We start from the raw sequence: 6,386 nt of genomic DNA on the forward strand, positions 1-6,386 counted from the left end.
GCATGTGAAAGCTGCTGTAGGCCTCTCCAATAGGGCGTTGTGTAGACTGAATCAGTCGCAAGGTGAAAGGGTTTATGGTCATTGGGACTGTCAGCACTTACTGACAGTCCCAATGGTGCATGGCAGCAAGCATGATGTGACACGACTGTGCAGTAGTCTCAGCTACTGTGCAGTCAGCGTCACGAAAAACTGCTCGGTGATACTACTGCACAGTAACTCTGGTTACTGCACAGTCATTTAGTACTTGTTTGTACAACTACTTAATGACGGCACAGTAATGACTGCAGTCAGCATCTTGTGTAGATGTGGCCAGTAAGTTTCAAAGGCAGTGGGAGCCTGTGTGGGGGCATTATTGAGACTTCAGTCAACGAGGGAAGAGGTGAGGCTGCAGCTCTTCATGTCCTGGTTATCACAAGTCTTGAGCATTGTTCAATTCAACATCCTGGTATCATGTGATGTTGAAAGCTAGGTTCTAAATTAATGATTTTTTTTTTGTCACTGATATTTTCAAGTATTTTAAACAAAAGGAGAAATATTTCTTGGAGCAGTTAGTGATCATTGAGGCAGCTGCGGTTTTCATGTCAATTTGTAGTTGAGATACTATGGTGATTCCCAGTTGCCCCTTTCCCCTCTTTCTATACTTTTGTGTCTAGTGAAAGAGGATTATGGATGCCCACTGAACTGTGTGGAGCATATAGCAGCTAAGAGAGGTAGTGAGAGAGATTGTAGGCATAGTCTGTTTTCCAAAATCCTGACAGTTTTATTACATGGTGCTTACAGTAACTTGAAGCATGCAAGCGAAAACTGATGTGTCCCCACCCCCAGCTACATCATCCCTTCACAACATTTTGCCTCTCCCCACTATTTCCAGCTCCCCCTCCCCCGCCTTTCTGTCCCATTAAGCTATTAGCATTTTAGAAGCTATTAGCACACTGCTCCTTGCAACCTTGCCCTCTCTGCTGCTTCATACCATTATCACAGGCAACAGCTTTACAGATGATCTTGTACTTCTTGGGCTGTGCTGTCCAAGCTGTGCACCGAACTTGGCCCTATGCCATACCATGGTCCTTCCTGCCCTACTGGGACTCTTGTTCAGCTTCTGTCAGGCCTCTCCAGCAGCCTAGTTGGCGCTCTTCCATGCCAACCACTTCTTTCAGACTTATCTAGCCAGTTCTCACCCACATGCACAGATGGCAAGTGTCTTCACTTTGCACACACTGGTTTCAGGGGCCCCCAGATCCTGGGCTCAGAGTATGCCATATGGCGCAGAGGGGTGGAACCTCCTTAAAACCTGGCACATGAAAAGCAGGGTGAGAGAAGTGCTCAGGGTGCCCAGAACGGCAGGACCTCTGGAGACTCTGGCTCCCAAGTGGGGTAGGGAGAATGGCTCGGATCCCTAAAACGGGTGCAAAAGCAGGAAGAGGGGCTCAGTCACACCCTGTGAGGCAGGGGTCCTGGGCCAATTGTAGACATGTTCACCACTTCCTAAACTGTGTTAACTGATCTGCATCACACAGTTGGAATCAAATTTCAATTTGAATTAAGGGTGAATAGATGGTCAAGGCGGGGTCCACAGTAAGGCTGTGGGCAAATTAGAGAGAGTCCAGGGGAGATCAACGCAACTGTTTAGGGGGCTGGGGAACCTGATTTATGAGGAGAGGCTGAAGGAACTGAGCTTATTGAGACTAGAAAAGAGTAGACTCAGAGGGGATTTCATAGCAGCCTTCGACTACCTGAAGGTTCCAAAGAGGATGGAGCCGGACTGCTCTCAGCGGTGATAGACAGCCAGACAAGGAGCAAAGGTTTCAAGTTGTAGTAAGGGAAGTTTAAGTTAGATATTAGGAAAAACTCTCTCACCAGGAGGGTAATAAAACACTGGAACAGGTTACCCAGATAAGTTGTAGAATCTTTATCCTTGGAGGTTTTTAAGACCTGGCTAGACAAAGCCTTGGCTGGGATGATCCACTCGGGAATTATCCTGTTTTGAGCAGAGTACTAGATGACATCCTGAGGTCCCTTCCAATCCTAATTTTCTATGATTTTATACTAGTAGGAGCATGGGAAAGTGCAAGATATGAAGTGGCATCACTTTAAGAGGCTTCATCATGGTTACCCTAAGAATCGGCTCTTCTATTCTATGCTAAATAAATAGTTTCTATACAATAAATTAAAACAACCAGTGCTTTCTATTAACTATATGCTGTAAACTCGATGCGTATACACACATTCAGACAACCTGGGAGAATTCTCCTAAGTTTGTTCTTCCTGTAGAACAACTTATCCTGAGAGCCCTGTATAGACATGCTGCTAACTTAACAGTGGTGAGCCTGTGGAGCTGACCTGTGGGAGAGGATAAAGTATGCAAGGTCAGTGATGACATTGGAACTGGGGGGTGCAGATTAGGGAACAGAGGGTGGCAGGGGATAGATGGGAGGGAAGTGTTGACTGAGACTTAAAAAGCTGGGAGAAGAATGCATCCTTTAAGTTCTTTAGTGCCCGGCTCTCCCAACCCAAAACGTTCAGGGCGTGTGCTCTGCTCCCTGCTTAGTTGGGATTGATACAAGAAAGGCGGGGAGCAAGACTTCTGGGGATTCAGGAGACCACTCAGAATGTATGTGCACATCTGCAGTCTCCCAAAAGATATTCTCCTGGGAGCCATTTCACTTAGGTTGTTCCCAAGTTAATTTTTCTCCCAGGGCGATCATGTTTGCTTTGGGAGCAAAATAAGGAATATCTGTACATGTGAGAGTGGCCAACTCTCCCAGGAGAAACTGAACATCTCTACATAACCTGTGTAAATTCAAAGAGAAAGGCAGGTTAGACCTTAATGAAATCCTCTTTTAGGTGCCATGTATATTTTGCAAACTACTGTTTCTAAAATGTCTTTGTTATGCTAACTGTCCTCCATCAAAATACAGTAATAAAGTGCTGGCATTGTACAGTGGTATTCCCCAGGTTGTAATACAACAGGAGAATATGCAGCAAAATGTCATGCTTGCTGACAATGGAATTGTTTGTAGCCTTCATGTACTCATTATGATAACAGGCATGGATAGCGCTAATCATCATGTCAGCAGAACTCTATTCAATATAATATCACCCACTTTATCAATGCTGCTGGAGCCTGCAGCTTGGTGCTTTTCGCAGCTTGCTGAATATTTACCTTGAGAATTTAATTTGTGTCTGTCCAGTATGTATGTTTGTGCAATCCATCACAGAAGATACTGTCCAAAAACAGTATATATAGATTGATATACATTTGACCCTCCTATATAGAAATGGATATCAGGTAACATGGTCAAGCTGTCTTGTGTGTAAGTCCAGCTTGTCAGAGAAAATAATTCATATAAAGCATTACAATTCATATGCATCCAATGAACTAAAAATTCAGGACTAAATGTTGTTGTTCCATTGTTAGAAATCGACTGCGCAGTTTGAAATATCAAATTTACATCAGTGCTGCATCTGATGCTTGAAACCTATATGGCCAAAGAATTGTTGAGTTTACACTGAGGCTGTCTTTAGTTTACCCCACTGTGCCTAGGTATTCCAGCAATTATGATATATCATGAACAACCTTGCTCCACTTATATGCTTCAGGGACATCAAAACTATAATTAAGTGGGATTTGGATAACTAGGGAATGACTGGAAAACTGTTCATGTTGGGGGATGTCATTGTGATTCACATCAGAGGAAGCTTAGTTGAACAAGGGTTGGAGAAATTGAGGTTTAATAACTGGATTGGGTAATCTCCAGTCGTCTTGAGACCACGTAATACCTACTCAATTGTCTCCTTCTAAACATTAAACTTCAACCATTGCTCTGAATCTTTGTAGCCCTGTGGATCTAAATCAAAATTGTAACATTTTTTCTAGTATGTGATTTTTCTTCCTCATCTGCTCCGGCACAGAAGTAAAAAGGGAAGGGTGGGAAAGAGTTTTTTTCCTTCATCTCTGATGTACGTTATTTAACCAAGTTTTGTATGTCATCATAACATACAGTGAATAACAAGGATACTTAGCATATCGTCCCAATTTAAATGTATTGAACAAGTTACTACAGAACACTTTACATGGCTTTTTAAAAGTCCTCTATCACTTAGACTGAATATTTGACTCTTATCGTATCAGATCATCTATATAAAAATATTTTAGTATATATAAAAAATTCTAAAGTAAAGGCCCTGGAGCCCAACATTTTGATTAGAAAAAATATCCTATTTATTCCCAGGCTGCCCTGAAATGTTCTTCAAATTTGACTGAGAGAGACTGTCTGGGGTAAAAAGCATAATACAATTTCCAGTGGTCTTGTTTTCTTTGCTAATTGTGATAAAGATGCCAGTCTAGTAAAAGATGGAAAGAGAACATTAACTAATTTTACAGAAGCTACTGCACAACTCTTGATCAAAGAAATGCAAGTCTCTAGTCCTATGATCCTTATCTAATGTCTCTATGAGCAATTTTTAAGGTTAAGACATTAATTAGGCTGGTTTTGCAAAATTCTGAGCGTATCTTCTTGTCATTTTTTTTTCTTCATTTTGATATATGAAGACCCTAAAATATTTTGTATGTTGGTGCTCCCTAGTGGTCAAGTTAGTATAATAATTTTAATATTATGATATAGTGCCAGAGGAAAACCATGTTTTACAGAACCTGAAATCAAACATTAAAAATCTACATGTTGGCAGAAAGCAGTGTTGTTTCCTCTTACCCAAAATAATAACCGTGTAAATTTCAGCTTATTTAGATTTTAATAGGTGAGAATCCTATTTTCTTCCTCATTTAGCATTAGGCAGGTGCATGTGCATTCACACGCGCGCAGGCTCATGCATACACGGAACATTTTTTTTAAGTAAAGAATCTCCATGAATATGATTTCTGTCAAATGTCAGTAGGTCACCAGCAGGCCCAAATGTCAAAAGCTGAGTTCTGTAGTTCACAACAAAAATAGCAAAGACCAAGGGGTAGAAGCCAAACCTAAATGTATTTTGACTACAAACAAAAGGAGCGTGGTTTTGAGAGTGAAGGTAATTAATCATTGGACCAGCTTATTTAGGAATGGGGTAAAGTCTGAAATCAAAACTTGTTCTCTTTTTAAACAGTACCCTATAGCTCAAACAAAAGTTAAGTCTTCTTGCAGAAATTGTTGGATGAGTTTCTTTGGCCTCTGAGCAGGCAGTCAGAAAAGGGGATAAAAGCAGTCTGTATGATCTTAAAAATTGTCTATTAAAATAAGCATTAAAGTATTGAATTTACATATTTCTGGCTTGAAATTACTGTACCTTAAAACTACCTTTTATACATATAAGTTGACATGGGTAGGTCTTTGTGATTGTCTAATTGTAATGATCCTGCACAACACTGAATCTGCCCCATGGCAAGAGTACAGTTCCCCATGGCAAATACTTCATTCACCTAAAGGCAAATACTAGATGTGTTAGCAATGTCACCCTTTTTGTTCTACTCTTCAGTGCACAGGATGCTGTGAACATTAGCCAGTTGAGGCTAGAGTAGCCATATATGTGTTGTAAAGGTAATGTGATTGTTTGGATTGTAGTCTTTTTGTTGTTTAGAGAGTGCTTTGACAAACTGCTGTTTAGCAGGATAGTGGGACAGTTGCAGAATACACATAGCTGTGTTGTGTGTGGTTTACCTGTGTTTCCTGGAATGCCAATCTCATTTATGCCAGTGTCACACCACTGATTTCAGCACTCATTTGGGATTGGCAGGGAAATAACTGAGTTCAGAATCTGAAGCAGAAGTGAGTGTTGGGGCCCTAACAGGCAGCCAAGCCTGGGCTAACTGCCTAGCTGGTGACACCAGCCTGGGGTCTTTGACTTGCAGCCCTACCCCAAATAGCGAACCAGCAGGCCACTGTCTGGGCTTCCTCATTGGCTGCTGAGGAAAGCAGCTTCCTCATTCAGTTCCTCTTGTAGCAGCAAGCTACAGGCCAGCACACTGTTCCCTTGAAGATCTGCCTGGTAAACCTCTCTGACCCTGTTTGGCTCTGTTCCTTGACTGTCTCATTTGGATATTCCCCTGGGATCTGGGAACTCCATTTGATTCTTGACTCATCCTGACTTCTGCACCAGGGTTTGACTTCTGAACTTTGACTTGGCCTGTGATTTGAACTCTGCCTCTGGATCTCCCTTTGGAGCTGGTAACTTTGTCTCTGATTGCTGACCCGACTTGGCCTGTGGTTAGTTCCTGCCCTTCCCCAGAGGCCTAACCATTAGACAGTCTGTGTCACATTCCTTACAGACAGAAGTACTTTCAGAAGGCTGGCAAGTAACAGAATATGCAAATAATAGAAAATATATCCAACATCAAACTAGCACAGACCTTCAAAGTGCTCACCTATATAAAGAGGGTCATATCAAGTAGA

This window comes from Gavialis gangeticus, unplaced genomic scaffold (assembly GCF_001723915.1).
Source record: "Gavialis gangeticus isolate Ggan-Ray unplaced genomic scaffold, GavGan_comp1, whole genome shotgun sequence".
Lineage (NCBI taxonomy): Eukaryota > Metazoa > Chordata > Crocodylia > Gavialidae > Gavialis > Gavialis gangeticus.